The 23,054-nt window shown below is 35.9% G+C and overlaps 1 protein-coding gene across 1 annotated transcript in view; it reads left to right on the top strand.

Annotated features, from left to right (window-relative positions):
• The window catches only part of LOC128913787 (cytosolic carboxypeptidase 6-like), a 394,961-nt gene that overhangs the window by 127,890 nt on the left and 244,017 nt on the right, over positions 1-23,054 (top strand). The gene's annotated exons all lie outside the window — the stretch shown is intronic.

Here is a 23,054-nt window from a genome sequence, read left to right as displayed (position 1 = left end):
TTAGCCCATCTATTTAAGAGCTTTGTTTTACTGAGGCTTACTCTGGTCCTCTTCGCTGGGGTAATTTTTGCCTGAGTACATGAAAGAAGGTTTTTCATAGATTATACGTAGAACTGGTTCACAATAGCAGAGTTCATACCCTTGGAGGCCAGGCTCTGATATGAAAATTGGAATATGAATTGACAAGTATTAAGAGAGAAATATCCAAGTTAGAGAATTTAAAGAAGCTTTAGCTTTGTTAAATAATAATTTATTTAATAATAAAACATCAACTGGCTGAGATTAGGAAGAACCATTTTGATGTAGTTTATTTTTTAAGATATTCACTTCATACAGCTGCATATTTGTTCCTGTCACTCCCTCAATATTAAATTTTGTGTCTCTAAATGGTGTGAGTTGGTTTTATTTTCCTCAGTCAGAGCCTTTAATGTTGATGTTATTGATTCATGCTAAAAAAAGAAAACAATGAAAGGCTTCTTCAGGATACTTGAAATCTGATCAATTCTTTTCTTTTAAATTGGAAATACGATATACCTATTACTCTAGGATATGTGCCTCTAAGTGCAAGTGGTTGGAGCATACATAATAATTTCCTGTTTTATTTGAATGTACAGGCTCAGCATCATATTTTATAAATGCTGAGGCCCTAAAGTTAAGTAGGCTAACACCCCAGTTTTGAAGTAGTAATTTATGTTGCAAGTAAGGCATTATTGAAGCTAAGTAAGTGATTCACAACTAACTTTATCATGCACATTTTTCAAATATTTCATATGATATTTGTAAGTACACTTCTAGCACATGACTGGAAGCTTTAGAGCATGGTCTGAATTCTTATCCCTTTCTGTCGAATATTAATTTTATCCTCGTGCATATAATTAATATACACATAATTAATAAGTACAATTAATAACAATACAAGAGGAAGAAGGAAGGCAAACAAAAAATTATTTCTTCAGACAGTATCTTAGGACTGTTGGAATGTATTTCTACCTTTGTTTTGATTCAATTTTAATCACTAGATGAAAGAACATTTTAAAAAAAAATCTTTATTATGTGTCATATGGGTAATGAAAGAGGGAAAAATATATAGTCAATACAGAAATACTCAAGTCTATGTTTCTGCTTTCATTGAGTCATAACCTCCTTATACTAATTTCTGCAAGGTAAAATGAGATATGCTTATTTGTTCCAAAGTGACTTCTTTTCTATACTGAAAGCATAAACAGAAATCCATAAAGATTTTGTGAGGATAGAAAAGGATATTTAGATTTCAGTTATTTTTTGAATAACGGGCTGAATGTCCAGGTTATGAATGAGCAGAGGGAAGGGAAGAATGAGGAGTGCACGAGTGCCATCCTACATAGCTCTTTCTGCCTGCCTGGAAGTAAAAAGCAGATAGGATTTTCTCAAACTTGTCTCCTATAATTGAAAGATGTTGTTGACTTGACTTTTGGTACAGCAGGTACAGGCTGGGTCTTTGCAGGGTCCTGGCGCCCCTCCTTTGGTTGCAAGTTCTGGCTGCTGTTATCGGAGGGGGCATGTATGCGTCTGTGAGGAGCCCAGTGCCCTGCCACACCAGGGAAGGTGAGCGTTCTGAGGAGGGAAAACATGGCTTCTTGCTAAATTTAGGTGGTTTAAAAGTAAGGATGTCAAAGCAGCGGGCAGTGTCATAAAAAAGAAAGGAGAATTTTGGAAAAAGAGCCCCTTTAAGTGTCTAGCATTGGGACTTTACTAGTCAGTAAATGGGATTACATAACAGTATATTTCCAAGATTTTCATTTTTGAGGACCATTGTGCAAAAGCTGTTACTTCATGCTTTGGGTTTTCCTTCCAGTAGTCTATGTCTTGGTTCTCAGAGTCCCATGTTTTAGAGATTGCTACTAAAGGTGCCTTATTTTATTCTAAAAGGATCATAGTTTGAGAATGTTCGAAGTATACGTGAAATACATAATAAGTATCTTTCATTGTATCACAAGGATAGGGTGCATTTTATTGCATATTCCTACTCTATAAATGTTCTTTTATGTGTTTCTACGTAGCTGCCCACCTTCTTTCATGCCGTTCCCTATGCTTGTTTCATACTCCTCCTCTTTGTTAACTGCCTTCATAACAGTTCTACGTCCTCCCAAGCGATGACACAATCGCTGCTGGTGAAATTTGCACTTAATCCTGAAAGCTGGACAGCCATGCTGCTTGCTTTGTTAACAGGCTTATAGTTTTTATAATCACTTTAGCAATAAAGAGGAATTTTAATTTTCCTTTAAAATACAACAACCATAAATAATTAAAGGTTAAGTAAATAAATTATTTTTAGACAGGCTCTTCATCCTGTCTAAAACCTAGAGTTTCTTTATTCACATTAATTAATGACAGTATTAGTACTTAAAAATGAGCGTAAAGACTGGAGCATCCTATTCTGTTTTGGGTTCTAAGGTGATATCATCCAACTATTGCAACATTGAAAGAGAGTTGAGTGACTAGAAGTCAATTCACCTTAAAGCACTTCTCTTATTAAACTTCTAATAAGAACATTAGTAATTTGCACTAATGTCTTCTGTTTGTATTAGAGATGACCAAACTGTGTAAGTTAGGAAGTAAATGAATAAATGGAATAAATAACTCAGAGATACTGCATTTTGTTGTATACTTTATTGTTGAATTGAAAAGTGTACTTCAATGATGGTGATTGAGCACCAGAATGTGTTTTGGAGTATGCTTTGTAAAAGAAAGGAAATCCGAACAACATGAGAGCAACCTTCCTTCAGCACAAAGGGGCAGGGCAAGGATCGGTTTTTGATCTTTGCGACTTTCAGAGTATGTAGATCACAAAGTCTGAAAAAATTACATTTGTAATTTCTTTTCCAGAATAAGAACAACTTCTGTCAAACGGGTGTGTTAGCCATGCATATACAAAATTCTGTTTGCAAGCCACATAACTATGTGAGCAATAGTTCTTTTAAACAAATAATTTGTTCCCTTATATTTTCTATTTTCACATTCTTTTGCACAATTGTTTTATTCTGCCACTTTATATTTTCTTTTTTTGCTAGAAGAAAATCTGTAGTAATAGAATTAAAAGTTGCCTATGCATACATTGGCAAGGATAACAAACTTTAAACTTCTTTCAAACTCTTCCTTCTGAGAGAAATAATTTATCTAAGTCCCATGACGACATTTCAGCTTCTTACCATGTGGCTGACACAATGAGTCTTATCTAAGAAGAAGAAAAGCTATAAAAAACACTGGAGGGTTTTCTTTGTTTTGTGTTTGTATTTTGAATAATAGGTGGCAAGACATGTTTGACATAAGACTGCAGAATGATTAGACTAAGGATTTGGAGTGCAGCTGCACTGATGATATTTGGCAGCCTTATTGACACATTGCATTGCCTCGGGCTAATCATTCTTGCAGTTTTTCAGTCATTTCTTGAGGTCTGTTTAGGGAGAAAGCACTTAGACCTACTTTAGAGCTGGGTTCGTCTCCATCCTCTCTCTCTCTCTCAACTTGCAGTGGTGAAGCAAAGCAAATGGCTGCAGAGTGGACTAGTCTACTGCTGGCAGCGAGGAGGAGCCCTTTCTCGCAGACTCAAAGCCCCTCCTACATTGGTGATCTGTCCAAGTCTTACTAGGTAGATTATTTACTAAGTGATCATTAGCGGCTTTTGCTTTTTCTGCATTTGACTCAAGTCATCCAAGAGTACGTTCTATCTGCCAGTTTTATTACAGTGCATCAACAGCTACTTCTGATATACGCCCAGAATGCAGAATTATCAAATATTTGCCTACCCACAGTATCAAATGTTAAGGATATGTAATTTTTTCCTCTTAGCTAATTATTTTCTTTGCCTTTTCTGTGATTTCAATTTTATTTCAACTGGACTAAGGTATTCTCTTTAACTGCCTTGCTTTTGCATAATATGATAAATTGCTACTTCTAACATACACTGAAATAATATTTCTGGCAACCATTATCTTGGAGAGGAGGAATACAAGAGCCCACGCTGGGCCTCTTTTTACTGCTTTGCATTAGAAAAAGTTGTTATTAGGTCAAATATCATATTTCTATATGGGATAGCCAGATTCTTATTTTAATGAATCATTTTCCTTCACAATCATTCTCCAAATCTCGTTGAAATTCAAATCAAATGAAACAATACATTTGAGGTGCAATAAAGGTGGTGTTCTGCCAAGATGCAGTTACTGAGATCATTGTCGTGAAGCGCTTATAACATTTGCAGACCAAACTCTAGTGCAGTCCATCAAAGGCGTGACTTACCTAGGACAGTTTCAGGAAGCTGTGTTCCCTACGTCTTTATTCTATGCCTTTCCCTTAGCGTAACCTCACACAGCATGTGCTATTGCTTCATAACGTGGTTATGGCCAGGCCTCCCATCCTGGTCATCTGGACACATCAAAAAATAATATTGAAATATTATTTATGAGAGTAATTGCTAATGAATAAATTGCTTAATGGGTTATTAATTATTTTTGCTAGTTAATTTTTCTGGCTGGCTGACATACCTTGTCCATGTGAATTTGATTGTCCGGACACTGTCCTCACTACCTGAGATCCTTACTGGGTAGGGATAAACCTGTGTTTGCATTTATGATACCTGTGGCTATGCTGATCACAAGGCCATTACTGAAGCACAGAGAGCACTCTTAAAAATAGTTGTCTTATGCCGTGAGGCACACGCATATGACATGTTCAATAGAAATCACAACAACTTGAAAAACTGCTATTGCTGGAAGATACACAACTGTTCCCGGGGTAAGCTTGTGTCATTAGATATATAATTCATATTAAACATCTCATCATTGCTGTTCTACAAAATGATTTTTACTCGGTGGTCACAAATAAAAACATCAGCCTTGCAGGAGTTTGAAGCTTTTTCATTCCCTTAACTTTGCAGCACTTGAACTAAATGGCAGGAGGGTTGGAACTAGATGATCTTTAAGCTCCCTTCCTACTCTAAACATTCTATGATTCTAAATGTTTGGTCTGATGTCCTGACTTTATGAGCAATTTTGAGGCCATTTGGTCTAATCTGAATTTTAGAAAGGCAGCTGTGCACTGTCGTGTGACAGTTCTCACTGAACTTTCCTGTCTCCTTGAAATGTTGCGATTTTAAATGTCTATAACTGTGCAGTCAGCTGCAACTGAACCTTTACCTGTCTCTCTTCAATGACATGTGGGTTATCCTTTAGCTTGTGAATAATTACACTGGAGGTAATTTTGTTTTCCTGCACATAACACAAAGTATTTGAAGATTCTCTTACAGAATTTTTGGAGGCCCGGACTTTTTGATAACATCTTGAGGTGAATTCAAGCATGATCGAATTGTTTAAAAACCAAACTTCTTTTTGTGGTATAATCAAAGTATAAAATTATCTTTCAGGAACACTTCAAATCCAGAATTCAAGATGTGAATTTATTTATAAAGTAACGTTAGGGATTCCTTTTTTAAGGAGTTAGTTTTCATTGCTGTAAGTGTCTTGCAGAAAGGAATGAAAAAAATTATAATAGTAGTTTATACATCTGCTTTTAGCATATTAAAACAAAGAAAAATATTTCATTGTTTGGAAGCAATGAAACAGACTTGGTTTTTGTAAATTATGTGGGCCTTTTTGTGACTGTAGAGAAGTTAACAGTTGGGAGAAGCATTTGGGGGTCTTGGAAGTCTAACATGACTTTGAGTTTCAAGCAGTTTTAGCTGGAACTGGCAACACTTGTGTGTAGCAATCATGCTATAGCTAGCTTGCCCGTTTCTAACAAATGATAACAGTGTGAAGACTGATGCTATCCACTGGTCAGCTCTTGGAAAACAATTACAACAAAAATCATTTTTCTTCTTCCTGGCTATTGCTTGGAGGAGTGAGAGGACTGAAAGAGAGCCTCCATTACCCCTCCTCCTTCCTAATCATGCAAGAAGGAAGTAGAAGTTGGACAGAAATAGGAATCGGAGAGCTTTATTGAGCTTTATAGCTCTATTGAGAAATAGAGGTGATGAACTTTGAGTGAAGTCACGTCTCCACTCTCTTGTTTATGAACTGGGAATTGTGGAAGTACAGCTTAGGTTTCAAATGCCCTTTTATTGATACATCTACGCACCAGAGACACATATATTATCTACAGGTATGGCAATTTCAGTAACTGTAGCAGGACTGAGAATCTGGTCATGCTATGTATGCTTTGAGGTCATCTTGTATGAAAGTATTTTTCCCTAATGAGAAAACCTGTTTGTTCATCAACAAATACTATCAAGCATAACAAGCAAACTAGATTTTTCAAGATTTCCAACACTTATGTACAGTTTATCTTACAACAACATTATTAAATTCAGTCATAAAGAATCCAAAAGTGGGTGTATTTCATACAAAACAAGTAACATGCATATAACTTCAGTATTACATCTACTTTTGAAAGAGCAGTCTGCATTTTTGTTTTCTTTTGTTGAAAATACCTTCACTATCTGACAACATGTATTACAAACTCTGAAATGTCATATATTTGATGCCCTGCTACCTACTTTTATTAGCTGCTGCTAAATAATATCAGTTTTGCAAATTGGATGTTTGCTTCCCCTCCCCTCCAGCAAAGCTCAGTCTCAATAAATGAGGTCAATAGCTGGATAGTGAGAAATACTTTCTTTCTGTTGTAATGTTTTCTTATTGTAACCAGTCACTGAAGAAGAGGTAATGAACTCTGTATGAACAAAAAGCCTCACCTTTATCTGATATCAGCAGGAATCATGTTGGCTTAATCCAGAGTTGTATTTCATCTGATATATTTTACTGATTGGAAAGGGAAGCGTGTTTGTCAATATTGATCTTATTTGAGATTTAAAATGTGTTTTAAGTTTCCTAACACAAATATGATATTGGGTAGTTTAAACTTAACTTACCTGACAACTTTTTAAAGATATCGCAACATTTTTGTAATTCAATCAAAAGGTTTCCATGGTTCCTGTATTTTCTGGAGTTAAGATTTCTCTTGTTGTTATAACCTTGCCCCCAGTTAAATAGTAAAGGGTTGGAAGTATCTGCTGCAGTGCATTTTGTCATTTTATAGCTATATAGCTAATTTTAACATGCAAAGAAATGTTAGGCGACACTTTTTTCACTTAATTTCTTTCTCAAATGCAAATAAACAGTGCATACTCTTAAGTGCCTCATACAAAAAAAAAAAAATAAACCAAACCCCAGAAAAAAGTGCTAAAAGAAATAGAATCGGTGCAAACTAAAATCCATTTCCTAATCAGAAATCAACTTTTTTGTCAAATGACATTTCTTACATTCCATTATATTAAAGGATTAAAACCTTCCCTCAGTTTCTTCCTCATCTGATTGAAAACTGAGGTAGTGGTAGCACCCTTGCCGTGAACGTTCTTTTTTCTAGCAGTCTGTCTGCTTTGAGGAATTAGATGTAAGATTAGTTAGATCTAAGGTTAAGAAACCATCTAGTGTAAGACATTCTCAGAGCAGAAGTCTGCTACGTTATAGAACAGATTAATTTAGCCAATTTTACTTTTATTTGGTAGTAAAAACCTCTTCTTAGTACGTTATTTGGAATAAATTTGTATCAACATTTGAAGAAATAAGAATTATTATTTGAAGAAATGAGAATTATTCCATCTCTAATCTTGAGAAGGTATAACTCAATTAAAATAATTTTCTTGTGTAACAGGATTACCTAGGGACTGAAATGTAATCTCTATAATTATTTTCTTTTTCATTTCTAATACTCCTTCTTGTATTATTTAACATGTGAAGTGGCATGTACTGTTGGATTATCTTTTTTTCATAACTAAATAATAAAAAATTATACCTTGACTTGCTCTGACTATAGCATGACATTTAATAAGTTTAGGTGAGTTAAACTTCTAGAAAATATCATTACAATGATAGCTTTAAATAAGTAGCTAAATATTATATCCCACTAAACAGCATCAAATTAAGTCCCTTTAATACAACACAAAATATTAGTTAACTTGAAATTAATGATCTGAACCAATCGTAAGATATTGACCAAACTGAGAAGAGAGAGGTTTGCTTTGTTTTTTTTCTGCCATTGAAAGATGGATCTGCCAGAGCCACTGTAATTGTAGGTTGAACACAAAGCTGTGCTGAGATTTGAAACTACATGTTTTTTGTTAAGCTTTAGTGTGAAGAACTTCTGTGGAAACAGTTTATATAAACTCTACCATACTTTGACAACAGAGGAATCTTTAAAAAACATGTGCTATGCTGACAGGCTTAAAAATCTCACAGATGTGTATCTTCCACAAGAAAGTTCTATACTGCTGGTGTTTTGACCAGTTAATTATTAAAAAAGAAAATTTTTTTTGCATGTTTAGTAAAGATAACTACCCTTAATTTAAAATCTTCAGTCAGTTGTGTGCTATGATCCTTCAGAGCACTGTGTGTGGTGTTACTCACAAATACTTTCCTGTGCTCCCACAGTGAAATTATTGGTAATTTCTGGTTTTGTATTTCTTTCATGGAACAAAAAAGAGCATCACAAATGTGCTTTTTAAGAGATTAATGCTTTTATTCAATAATGGCCGTATCCTCATGAGTCCTCAGGAACTGCGACAGAAGAAAGGAAAAGTCTGAGGTTTGTTTGCTGTGGGAAGTTGCATAATTATTCTGTGACTAATGGGAAGAATTGTGCTCAGTAGGACTCATTTCACAAAAATTGGACTTCTGTACAGTTTATTTACTCAAACTGAGTTAACTTGCCCTGGCTTTATGATTTGTCTGAAAAGCTATTATTTCTCCTCTTAGTACTGCAAGCTACTCTATCACAGTTGATACAACGTGTGCTTTATGTATTTTTATGGTGTCAGTCAACACTATGAAAAGTTATCCGGAAAGATTTTGAACCTTGAGGATTCTGCCTGAGGGACTGTAGGAAGACTACTGATGGCAGTATTTTTGGAAGGTCATTAAGAGGATTTTAAGGATTAAACCCCCTCTTTTTGTCTGTGTGGAGATTAGTGGAGGAACCTGCACCAGTGGGCATTTGGTGTAATCAAACCTGACTGTGGAGTTCCCTTTGTGTTGTGAAGGCAGCTGGACAAAAGGGAGCTTAACGCCCAGCCTGCCTTGGCTATACTGTGCCTGACCCAGCAAGAACAGGCTGTGTACAGGCAGGGCTAATGCATGCAGGGGGGAAAAACAGGGGGGGCTTAGGGATGAAAGTGTAAGGTCAAGCAAGAGACAAAAGAAGACGCTGTTATATGCAGATACGGAAGCCAAAGCTTGTAAGGAACGACAGAGGAATACATATACAGATTAAAAATAGTGATGGTTTATTTAATTTTCCTCAAATGCCGTTCTCATTTGTAAGCTTTCCCATTTTGGAAATCTAGATTTAAGGTAAACAGGACAGTACGTGTTGCAATTACATGAAGAGTACAGGAGAAACCATAGAAACAAATGAGATACTCTGGTTCTTCTGGTTAGTGACTCAGGAAGTACTGAAATTCATTTCTTCATGTTGAAGAACATCTGTGATGGTTGAGGAGAGGGAGAAAGTTTGCCAAGTCAGGAGTTCCATAAAGGGAACAACTGAGGGAAGTGCTAGAAAGTCATGGAAATGTCTTTAAAACCAAAATAATCTGTAAATAAAAATGTCAACTATCGTATTGAACACACGTGGCTGAACATGGCTGTAGAATCATAAGATGGTTTGGGTTGGAAGGGACCTGTAAAGATCAGCTAGTTCCAACTCCCCTGCCATGGTCAGGGACACCTTCCACTAGATTACATTGCTCATCTCCAATGGTGGCCTCCAGTGGTGAGGGTTAAACAGAATGAGAGTCAAGCTCTTTAGGGTGCTCTGCAGTAGCTTGTGCTCCTGGAGATGTATGTTGGCGGTGGTCTTTTGGTCCTTGTGACCTCTGGATATTGACGAACACATCTACAAGAGGGAAAAGGACCTCCCCCTTCCAAGGTAGTCTTCCCAAACCTTAGCTGTGTACAGTTTTTGCATAGAAGTCGATTTCAGAAAAAAAGGTTGAGCATCTCAAGTTTTTCACTGATACAAGTTAGTTTAAATATCCTCCCTTCACTCTCTCATACTCTACAAATTGAGCTGAAACACTTTGAATAGTTTTTTATTTAACATCCTAATAAAATGTTTCCTGTTGGAACTTCTAGATTAAACATCTATCACCTTCTCGTTTCCAAATTTTTAAATTCAAGATGTTCACTGTGAATTTAATATGGAGGGTTCTCCAGGCTTCTGTATCTGAGACACCCTGATATTTTTTTTTCAAGAGGGAACTCTGGCATATCTGGAGCACCTCTCTTACGAAGAGAGGGTGAGAGAGTTCTGTGGTATTTTATGCATCAGTGGTACTCAGTTTTTGGTCAACTAACAGAAAGAAACCTTCCACTTTCTTTGTTGTTTTTTGGTTTTTTTTTTTTTTTTTCACTTGATGAATTCTCCCATCATATGAGAGAAACCGTGAGTCTCACATTAGGTGACTTTCCAGATTATCTCAATCTCATGTCATACAGGAAGAATTTTATTCCAATGCTATGCTTTATTGACAATGAACTTCAGGTCTGGAGTATCAGCAAATGTCCTTGGTCCTACTTTATCATGTTAAAGTCTGATATGAAAAGAGTGTGTTACATCAGACTGTAGCTTGATAGTTCCTCTTTCACTGTAAATTGTTACACCTATTTCAGCTGGTTTAATACCAGCTGAATGGTATGTGATGCAAAAATCTCTGATTATGATGTACGCAAATTGACCGGGTTTTCAAGAAATGTCTCTCCAGTATACCTCTTTTAATGCAGCTTCATAGAATGGCAATTGTTTTGTGTGAGTGTGTGTTTGCTATTCAAACGCTTGAAGTGTGGTGTGTTTTTTTTTTTCTCTAATTAGTAAAGATGTGGACTCATTTTATGCATTTAAGAGGGCAGTTTGACTTTGAACTACCTCACAAAATAAAAATCTAAATATTTTACACAACTCAAGCTAAGGTGTGTGAAATGAAATGATTGTCTGTTACATCCGTAAACTTGGTGAGGATTTCAGGTAGAATTGGTGAAGGACGATTGTTTTAAAATAGCAATGATATTTTGACAAGCAGCTTAGAAAACATAATGGATTTTAGAACAGTTCTAGTCTGCTTATGTATTGATTTTTTTAATTATTATTTTCTAAGGCTTTTCAATTTAAGGATGGAAATAAAGTAGTCTCAACGAAATCAGTATTACTTTGCCATTTTAGGTTTGCTTTTTCTTTCCCCACGTAATAGGTAAAAACATTTTAAAAGGAAATAAATATTAGAGAAACAGGGGTCTTCCGTACAGCAGGATTACACCAAAGTGCCTGCTAGAAGAATGAAAGAATTTAAGATGTAATTGAAAAATAAAAATGAAAGACACTTTCCATAGAATAGTTAGGAAATAATGTTCATGGCTTTGGAGTATACGAAGCAATAAACGGCTTTCACGGGTGATTAAATGCTGAAACGAAGCTAAGATGTTTGATCACCGTGCAAGTAATTTATTTCAACACTATGAAACATGATTCCTATTATAAGACAAGATAAAAGAAGATACAACAATATTTTTCTTCTCTTGTGAAGGTCGGTTAGAACAATTAATAATGGGGAGACCAGATGGCTCAAGGGACAGGCAGTGGGCTCAAGACTGTTCTTTTAAATGTGGAACATATCAATAGTAAATAACTATTAGTATCATCTGTTTTTCTACCATATGCAAAGTCAGTCAGTTTTATCAGTCCATTTCTCATGGAAAGTGTTCACAGCCTCAAAAGTCACCATCATGGTTGGCACATTTGGTCCTGTTTCAGCAAAAAGACTAAAGAATACATTGACAGTGTCAACTGGGAGTGAAGTAAATGAATTTATAAACTCATATTTGTGGAATTAGGTGTGCACAGTTGCCCACATATATTTGCAGACTAACAGACCATGTGTAAACACAGATGTATTCCAGGCTTCAGTTCATCTCACTTTAAAATTTTGGCTCATGTCCTGTTTTCTTTTGGGGATTTAACTGTTTGAAAGTACTTTTTTATACAATTGAGTATCCAAATACCTGAGTAGTGAAATACAATAATAACCTCAAAACTTCAGCACCGTAAACCACGTAGTTTAAGATTGACGGAAAGATATATAGCTTTATAAGGAAACCTATTTGGGGGTTTGTAAATCAGACAGTAAAAAGGCTAAACTGAAAATTCCAAAGCCTTTTGTCATTATAGATGCTGACAATAATTTAAGAAATATTTTAATACTGTGTATTTTATACAATTTCTGTTACTAAAGAACTCATGTTGAACTTTCCAAATCATAAGAATCTCTCCCATGTAAGCAATCAGGACTCTGTGTGGAACCTTAATGGGCTATTTTGTACACACTCATGTTATTACTCTGTACTGTTAATTATTCTACCATATTTGCATGTATAAATATTTCTAGTCGGTAGAAGTGTTCTGTCACAGGAAAATGTATTAGAAGGGCTAACATTTCCTCCACCTAATGCTTTCATGGGGCAGAGAAACAATTTTTATTGCTTTTGTGCAGTTTAGTGTCTTTTAGTTGGCTCTTATTTTAAATATGAAAATTCTTCCTGCCTCCTCTACTTGCACTTTAGTTGCAGACATCCCAAGGTTATAAATATTGTGTGTTTGTTTATTGCCATGACTTATCAGTTAAAGGGGCTAGAATTTTGTATGTCAAAACCAAACTTTTTATAAAAAAGGGGGATTTTCTCCAATGCAACAAGCTTTGACACTGACAGTAAGTAGCATTTAACTGATTCCTTAGTCCAGAATTTAATTGATTCCTTAGTCCAGAAACCTCTTTCTTCCGCAGATTAGATGTCTCATTATAATGGGAAAGACATTTTTCTTAACCTGTAAGTCTGTATTTGGAGTAACTTCTACTTTGTCCATCTACCTTATCCTGATAAGTATCAGAGCCTAAACTGTTGGAGACAATTCCTTACTACTTATCTATTCCAAAATTTAGACTGGCTTAAAACTGACAATGCAGATAATAAAGCTATGGGTCTATAGATGAGTGATAGAGTAAAAATGTTTGAGGTGGGATAGAGACTGCTTCTGTGTACAAGATCCAACCTGTCCTCAAAGACATAAAGAGTAAATATGACAAATGCTATAAAAGCAGAAATGAGTTTAAAAAAAAAAATAAAATCCCAGCAACGTCTTCCTCTCATCTCTTCCTCTATAAAATTCCAAATGTAAACACATATGTGGCTCAATCTTAACCTCAGCAGGACAAAGTGATTAATTTTTCATTTCATTTAATTCAGTGATAAATTTTAAAAAATTCATGTATATCTATTGCGTTTTGTTGTGTTTGTATATTTCTTAATTTTCTGTCATCTCTGGCCTTGACAATTTATCTGTACGTTGTATAGCAATGACAGATTATCTTGTTAGATGACTGCAGGATTTTACCTTATTACATCTCAGTCAATTAATATTTTTTTTGTTTTTATGGATTGAATGACATCAAGTGAAAGACGTTGGGGTAGTGAATATAGGCTTACGTATATAGTATGCAGCAATATTGATAAATTCTGGGAGTGTGCTTCTACTACCATTTTTTCAATTGTGTAACTCTGGCATTCATCAAGAAGGAATGTACAAAGCACTACCTCTGTAATACTTATAAAATGTTAAACAGACTTAAACATATGAAAATATTCAAAATACTTGCAATAAGTTTACTGAAATGTTTAAATCATCTTGAATCCGGTTCTTGCTTTTCCTGAAGGCTGAGATAAAAGCAGAAGGGGCAGTTTTCTAGATTCAGTTCACATGGCAACTTATTTCTACCTAAAGTATCTTTCAGTGCAGCGAGTTATTGTAGGCAAGTTAATATGTCATTGACTGGATGGGTATGCTTACATCCCCTACGCAGGGATGTGGCATTTGCACAAAAATCTTAGAAAGAGCAGTAAGCTGCTTAGACACTTAGACTAGTTGCCTCAAGTCCAAACTTCCACAGCATCTGAGAAGCATCGGAGAAGATATTGTAGAAGAAGGGCATCCTCGTTGGCAAAATGTTGGTGGGAAAGAGCAAAACTTTAGACTGTATGTAGCATTTGCCAGTTTGATTGTCAAATTTGTATTTGCAATTGCCCCGTACTAGTTTCTACTGGGAATCACAGCACTGCAAGGGCGTAGCATTGCCCCACGCAGAGCAGGGCTTTCAGTGAAGCAGTCAGTGCTGGAACTCAGCGGTTCTGATTTAGCCAGATTGGGGTCTAATGCTGCATTCAGGTTCCTGTGGTAGATTAGTATCTCAGCTAGTTTTAGTGCTCAAGGACATCTCGGCTTTCAGTTCTTCCCTGTAGCCTCTAAACAGAGATGACATTCATACTTGGGGAGTTCTGACATTCAGATTTATTATGAAATTCTAATTGAAAATGACTATTTCTTAAGAAAAAGTAAAATCCACAAAAGAAATAAGTAAAGAGGATAATAGTGCAGTACTGTGACGGTTTAATTAATGTTAGGCTAACCTTAGGATGTCGTAAATGACATTTTCTATTGGCTACGTTCAGGCTGAGCTGGGGTTTTAGCCCACAGCTATGTGCAGTCGGTGGGTGGGCAGAGCACTAAGACTGTTCTGCCCTAGGATCGTACTGCAGTGCTCCAGTGTGCCGCCTTCTTTTCCCTATACCCTGTGGCTCAATAGACAGTTTATTTTTTCTTTTCTACTCTTGCTGTTTCCCAGTAGTTGCCCATGGCTAATGCAGAGGCAGACAGTTAGGCATGCGAACAACTTTGAGTACCTGATATAGGTATGTTTAATGATAATATCTAGGGTAGCTGGTGTTTGGTTGGGTTTTTGTCTTACAGAGCTCTTCGCGTGTATTTGGTACCTAATAATAATACTTAGCACTGTTAACAGCATTTACAATTTTCACAGCACTGTACAAACATTGTCTAATTTATCCTATCTGTCTCCTACAACACACATATTGAAGTGGCAGTTCACATGAAAGCTTGGGTCCTCAGGGCCTTCCCTTATGCTTTGCCGCTTGCCCTTAGAGACCTATATTTACCACAATCCCCCACAAATCTAGCACTACTTCTCTTTTTAAAAAATGCTGAGACAGAAAACTAAGATCATGTACAAATATTCATTTTTTTTGTCCTGCTGTTTTACATTCTCTACAATATCCTTCTCGATTTCTCATGTATTTTCCCACATGAAACCCAGACCTAATCTCTAGTACTGCTAGTTGGTACCACACCAGTCAAAATTGCCCTAACCTGGATTAGTCTTTGCATTCACTCTAAACTTTGAGTTGATGCAAAAACCTGCATAATATTTCTTCTGGTGCAGCATTGCCTATAAGACACAGGGAGGATGACAAGGCATTCTTTTTTTTTTTTTTTTTTTTTCCTGGATGAAGGCAAGCTGCCATAAGAATCTCTGTGGATCAATAAAGCACAATTTATGTAAATCGCAACAGCTGTCTCCCTTAAATTAAACAAGTGGACCTGGTCCAGCTCTCAGTACTTCAGTGGCCCTTTCCATTTTGGGCATACAGAAAGTTTCTCTGAGCAACTGAGAACTATACTCTTGCTTCACCTTGGGACTCTGGCAAGTTAAGAAGTGCAATTGCCTGGATTTTTTCTCATTATCCAGGACTTAGGTCAGAAAGTGCCTTCTGCAGTATCATTTGGATTAATTAATTCACATTTTCCTGTGCTGTTTTGCCATCTTAGCCATAAAACCAGGGCTCCAAACAAAAGTAAAAGATAATACAATATACATGTCATTTCACTTCCACTACTGTTAGGGACAGTACTAGACAGTCACATCATATTTGCAGCTCTTACTCATATGTTCAGTTTGAAATTTCATATTTGATTTTCAGATAATTTTTCAGGAAAGTGCTCACAACTTCAGTTCCATCTTTGTTCAGTAAAATTATTTATTATACTGTTATTGGAATAGGAATTATTGGAATAGCACTGGAAACCTGCCAGCTAACAAACAGTGAAGCTTTGAGGTACTCAGTCATTTTACATAATATGCTGAGGTAAATTTATGTGGACTTTTCTTGCAAATTGTAGTAGTTTTCCAATTATTTTCTCCCCGACTAAGGATGTTTCAGAAAAAGATTTTTAAATTTTTATGAAATGCTAAAAAAAGACTTTAATGTTAGAGGAGAAAAAATTTAAAACCTTGCTTTGTCTTACCTTTTCAAATTTAAAGCCTTGCTTTATGTTACCTTTTCTTTGATAAATAAGTGGAATACACAGAAGAATGTTTGTGGTACGACTGGAGAAAACTTGAAAATGTTAAGTTGAATTCCTAAATGCCAGGTGCTTAAAGCTCTCCAGTCTTTCTGAAATTCATGAGAAGTAAGAATATTCATCTTCCTGAGGAGGGACTGACCTCCTAAGGATAGGTTGGTGAGAGGGGGAGATGGTTTGCTTTGGTTTTGTTCTTAGCACATTGCGCTGCAATGTTTTGTTTCCCCGCAGGGAAGAAGAATAGGTTAGACCACTACCAACATGAAAGCTCAATAAAAACTTGAAGGCACAGAATGTTAGCTATTCTTCGTTCTGATTTGCTAAAGAATTTTTAGCACACATTTAACATGCAAGTGCTAAATATGAATTAAAGAATAAAGCAAAGCTCTCTTTCCTGTGGATGTTGAGCTACTGATGCAGTAGAAATGCTACTGAGAATTTGTCTTCTCTTTTGTGAATATGAATACCATTTGGAATAAAAGTGATTGTAGATTTTTCCACTGGTTGAATAGAATTGATGTATATTATGTATGTTTTATTTTTAGTTCACTAACTATAGAGAAGATCTTTGTTTTCTGCAGTCAAGCACAGGGAAACAGTGTGGCTTAGTGAATACAGGAGCTGACTGGTAAATTTGGTTCAGCCACTGGACTGTGGCATTGTCATGGAAAATTGTGTTCTTTCAGCCACAATTTATCTGCTTCTCCTTTGTGAAGTGTTCTGTCCTCTCATTGAAAGGTGTGGACTTAGACTAAGATATGTAAATCATGACTTCCAAAGAAAGATTTGTCAAACTCAAAAATTTCCAAAGAGTAAGGTAGGACACACTAATAGCCTTCAAGCATTGGCAAAAATAGTATCAGAATTTATGATTTCTCTGCTTAAGTATGAAATGCATCTGTCATCTGACAGCTGAAAAATAAAATTGATACTTTGTGGAAACACAAATTAAGTCCAGCCCATTTTCTAGCACTAACCATTCCTGGAATCTGAGCTCCATCCACATCAAAGCAGCCTATGCCACCTGCAGCATCAACAGATTAGTGCTCTCACTTTCTGAGATAGAAATAACAAACCAGTCTTCCTTTAACTGGGGCTAATGAGGGTTGCTCCCTGCTACTGTACTCTTAGGGTCATGACAAAGACCTAGAACAAGGTAAGCCTCTCCATTCCAGGCTCCAGGTGACTCTGTTGGCTCTTCTGAGGTTGGATCCCAACCTCTCTCTCTGGTTTTTTTTTTTTCTTTTTCTTCTTTTTTTCTGGTGATGTGTTTCTATATCAGATTGCATCTAATGATGCTTTTTATAGTCAACCAGTATTCATTTTACTAGATCTTATTTATGAGGTCATTCTTGGAGTCCCTTTGAACAGCTATGCACTCATTACTGTTAATTTATGGGTTTCAAAAACTAAAGGAACTAAGAAAGTATGTAAAACTGACCTTATAATCTTCTTGAGCTGGCGCTCCTCGACTCAACTTGAAAATCTCTGCACTGTCTCCTAGTAACAGCTTGTTCAGAGCTCAGGCGGCTTGCTGAATTCAGGACAGGATCAGAGATAAACCTTTCTCCAAGCCCATTCTTTCTTGCCCTGTATGGGCAAGATCCCATAATTAGAAATGCATTGGGAAGCAGGAAGGAGTTTGCTTCTTCCTGAGGCAGACCATTTCTAGGAAGCAATGTGGATGTTTTTCTGTAGATATCAGTAAAGACCTAGATGAGGAAGGATGATGCGTGTCTAAGCCTGGCCTTCAAAGTCAGTCTTAAGTGACACTGTAGACATATATTAAAATAACTAAGGAATATGTTACAGAGCATGAAAAGCTAAATGTATCTTGAAAACAACCTTCAAAAATGCAAGAACATAGGACAAAAGGAAGATAGGAATCACATAAGTCACAGAATCTAGGGCTCTGCTATTGCAGGAAACATCGTGAAAGTCCTTTCAGTTTAAACTCCATCTTAAAATAAACTGTAACGTTTCAAATAATTGCTTAGGGTGTATTATTTTTTTTGCTTTCAGAACAGAATCAAGTGAATAATGAAGTAGAAATATGTGGAAATATTATTAAAACTAATAGTAAAATTGCATTTGTGCTTAATATAAAAATATGTAGCCAACATTGATTGAAAAACATTGATTATTCTTATACAATCTTAAATAGTTATTAAGGTGGTGAACCTTTTAATAACGAACTAGATTATTTTTAGAGCTAATGCAAAGTAACAAAACCTCTTTAACAAATTATCCTTAGGAGATTGTTAGAGTTTTAATCGGTTTCTTGTACTTAAACTCATTTTCCCAGCATGATGTACACTATCTGTGGGAGCTTTTCATAAGAAATTCACACTATGATTACGGCACCAGCTATTTCAAGTAAAAACATTGTGAAATGTTACTATTGTTTGGGCAGTTGGAACTGAAATGATTGAGTGAAGGATGATAGTTATGCTGTAGGCTAATTACATGGCTAATGTCTTTGCTTTACATATCAATAGATGCTTCGAGAGATGAGCAATAACTGAGACTCCATTATCAGTCCAATACAATGCACTTAAATTAGCCACCATTTATGAATACTATTAAAATAAGAGCTGGCTAGTGCTTAGTGATGTTGCACTTGACATGTTTTTTGTTGTCAGTGTGTAGATACTGCATATGGCATACTAGGGAGTTTTGACATAGCCAGAGAAGATGTTTTTACAATATTTTGCTATTAACTATATATTGATTAAAATCACAGAATTTTTCAATAAGGTATGAGATCAAAAAAGGCCACCAGAACAATGGAAAAAAGGCATTAGAGCTGAATGTTACCTTTGCAAATGCAGTAAACTAACTAGCAAGGGGTTACGTTGGTGAGAGGTTTCATAGCCAAATGATGAAGCTCATTGGAGCAATGCTAATGGCTGCTCTGTTTCAATTTTTGATATGGAAGATCACAAGTTGAGCAAATTTTCAGCTTTTAAGTCAAAATGAAAGGGATCATCCAATGTCTGAAAGTGCTTGCCGTAACTTTTCATAGATATTTAGGGAGTTATTTTACTTGAGTGAAAGGCTTACCACAGATTTTACGTTAAGCGAGATATTGTCTCTTTGGCATTGCCACTCATTTCAGTGTTTGGGGGGAAAAATGCACAGGAATGTCATACAGTCAGCACGTGGATTAAAAAGAATTAGGTTTTGCTGACAATATGCCTCTTCTAAGTGGCAGCTTAACTGTTTAAAAGCAAAGATTAAAAAGGTGGGATTAATTATTAATTCCTATTAATCACTGAGTTCTTATTAGGCTGTTGTTCCCGTCCCCCACCCCCTGCCACTTCTCTGCACTTGGACGGCACAGTGCTTATCATATGGGATACTTCACATCTTTTGACAGTAATGTTGAAGCCACTGGTGATATCCAGAACTGATTAATATCTGGTGACAGCAGGCTTTTTTCACCTACTTACACAACAGCTAGTCTCCGATAATACAAAATTTATAGACCAAACTGTCAATCTTCAATACAAATATAATTTTTGCTGTGCTGTGTAAGCTAGAAAAAACATGAAGTGTACAGTCAAATTTCAAAATGCTTTCTAAAGCAAATGCTCAGGAAAATATTACCTAATTAAGTGGAATCAATTTACAGCAAATGCTGAAATTCATTAGGCCTCAATTCCTTGCCTTAAAAGTAAACAAAAAGATGATGGAAGCATCTCAGATGTGTTTGAAGAATAAGGCCTGAGTGTTTCCCTTACTACCCATGACATTGGGCAGAAAAACGAGCATGTAGGAAAAACCAATCAAAATAATTGCTCCATGGAACTGCATAAAGCAAGGAAAGGTGTATAGGGTGAGGATACACAAACGATGATAGATAAGTATCGTGAGCCTTTTCTTAAGGAAAGGAGCTGAATGGTACGTGCAAGGGAAGAACTGCTATATGTGTAGTAGTTTATGCATTATCGTTTAATTGAAATCTTCACTTAAGGCTGCTGGAGCAGAATGATGATTAAATTATCTTTTTAATATACATTGTGATTAATTCTTGCATTGTGTTTTTGCTTTTTACTCTGTAATAGTGATGCTTCAAGCAGCAAGGCTTTGGGGATGTTAAACATTCACCTGTTAAATGTTTGCAGTTATGATCATCTTGTTTCACTTATAGGAGTTGATATTAATATCAAGTGATTTCATTCTGTTTCTTCACATCAGTTGTATTTAAGAGATTGATTTTGTTTTTAATCAGCTTTGTGTCATACTTATAGATAAATATGGCTTGTGTATGTAAGCTTACTTGCTGGCTAGGCTGCACAAAGCGCAGCAACTCCTCTTGAATACAAAATTGCAAGTATATGTTGCATCCTTTACACCATCCTTAAATCTCAGGGAGCAGGTAAATGTGAATAACTTGTGGTATAAATGTCAATGTAGGAATAAATGCAGAAGTATTCCTTATCCATCCGCATTTTTGTAAGCATAAAACTGCATGCATAAGTCTGAATTGAGATACTTTTTTGCTGTTTTGCCTAAAAATCTATGCAAAGGCAAAGCTTTCTGTTTTTATTTTACTTGTTAAGAAGGGTAGAGCAAATTTTTGAACCTCCTATGATTGCCTTCCTAGGAAAGACTACCCATACATTTTTTTTTTTAAACAGCTCAAGTAGAAGAGAAGTATTCCAGCATGCCACCAAGTTGGATAAGATCTCAGTAACAGAACATTTTTCTAACTTAAATATTCTAGGAAAAAAAAAAAAAAGGTGCCACTCTGACAGAAATGATTAAACAGTAATATATTCAATAAATACCATGACTGATTTACCAGAAGAGCTAAACAGGGGACTAAAGGAAGCTTCTCTGAGAAGATATTTTGATATCTTCTGCTGTCAAGACTGGTATGCTTTCTCTGTCCTTGTTAATTATTATTAGAAAATCACTTTCCTAAAATACAACAGAGTGCTGTTTTAACTCTGTCATAGTTTAGGTGGACGATTTTGTAATAAAGTTATGGTCCTTTGAAACCTCTTGGCAACCTGCATCTTTTCCTTGATAGGTAACTTTGAGTTGAGCAGGGCAGAGTGTTGCTCACTTCAAAGCCCTGCCTTAAGTGCAGAAAAGTATTTTCTCCACTACTATGTAGCATAGTTTAAATCAAAGATTAAGATCTTATTTATGTCCACAGACAAGTCTCTCCTCACCTGAGACAACGCTGAAAGATATTCCTTCTTTAACTCACATCTGACAGGTTTGCTTTTACTTTGTTGAACCTTCATTTCTCTTCTCTCCTTTTCACAAATGGCAATACAGGCTGTACAGATCAACTTGAAAACCTCTAGAGATTTTCTTTGTTCAAATAACAGTGTACCAGTATGACCTCTACAGTCCCCTGGGTTTGGAGGTTCCTAGTGCTAGTTAAATGTGCTTATTGCTTATCTCATATCTGTTTGTTCCATGCCTGTGAACCTATAGTTATTAAACCTTGTGAATCAGCCTAGTGTCCTATGTCTTGTCCAGCTGTATGTTGAAAAGTGTCTCTTGAGTTCTGTCTTGCCTTTAGAGCAAGATTTGCACCTAGATTTGCATCTTCAGTTCCCTAGGGTGTCTTAGAAGTGCAAGAAAGTCTTGCTTTTTGGGTTTAACTTTGGAATGCATCTTTCCCCCTTAAGATTGGTAGGTAACTCTCTTTGTTAAATTTGTAAGTTCCTTGCAGTGAAGTATGTATAATGCTGCTGAGGAAGTAAAGCTAAGCACGTACCAAAAAAACCTCCCCAGCCCTCAGAAAAATCCAGCAAATGGAGAACTGACTCTTGCTGTATTATGAATGGAAAGAAAAGGAGAATTTAATGCAACTTCCTTGATGATCAACTGCAACCTTGCTCTTATAATTTGATTATATTACTTTTATAATAAAAGTAAATAAACGTTATTCTATGATTTTTTTAGACGTTTCTTGCATTCCAGTCAGAGTACTTAATTCTTTGGCAGGTGGAAACTGTATTTTATGGCTTGTGTTTATTAATTTACATTCACGTGACACTAAGTTCACTAACTAGCTGCTTCTTTTAAACCAGCATCAAAAATGTTTGTGACCACATTTTTATTGTGTGCTTTGCAGCCTTTCTTCTCTACTTTCAGTTCCTTTTAAACAATTTTCCTAGTAAAACCAAATAATTTGATGGCCTCCAGAATCCCTTCTTAGATGGAAATACTTACTGGCTTTACTACATTTTTGATACAGCAGTGTAGTGTTATATTGAAACACGTAATAAAATTTCAAATAATTTCAAAGCTGGTTGCATTGTGCACATAGTCAGAATAATTGAGCAGAAATATGTCTATGTGGTTACCTAATGCAACACAACATATATAGGTTTTATTTTCCTGTGCCTATTAGATTTGCAAACACATTCCTGTCTGTCCCTTCCTACACCTAAGAAAATTGTCACTACTAACAAGTTGTGCAGCTGTGAGTAAATTCCTGGCATGGATAAGTGTTTTGGATTATCTGAAATATTTTTGAAAAGTAATGAATTCAATATGAGGCTTAAATTTGTCTGAATTGATTTTCTGACATTACCATTGATATGCATTATATAAGTTTTAAGTTATCATTTTGTTGTTGTCCTTTCCGTGTCGCTCATATCCGGAGAGTATTATTTTTGCTACTCTGGTAAGCAATTGTTAGTGTTCATTCTTTTGAAGGGTGTGATACTTTAAATTCAAGAACAGATTAAATTTTGCACATACGAAAAACTCGTGTGCTGTATTATAGGCTTCTG

This window comes from Rissa tridactyla, chromosome 8 (genome assembly GCF_028500815.1).
Source record: "Rissa tridactyla isolate bRisTri1 chromosome 8, bRisTri1.patW.cur.20221130, whole genome shotgun sequence".
NCBI classification, from domain to species: domain Eukaryota; kingdom Metazoa; phylum Chordata; class Aves; order Charadriiformes; family Laridae; genus Rissa; species Rissa tridactyla.
This window is presented reverse-complemented; position numbering and strand designations above follow the sequence as displayed.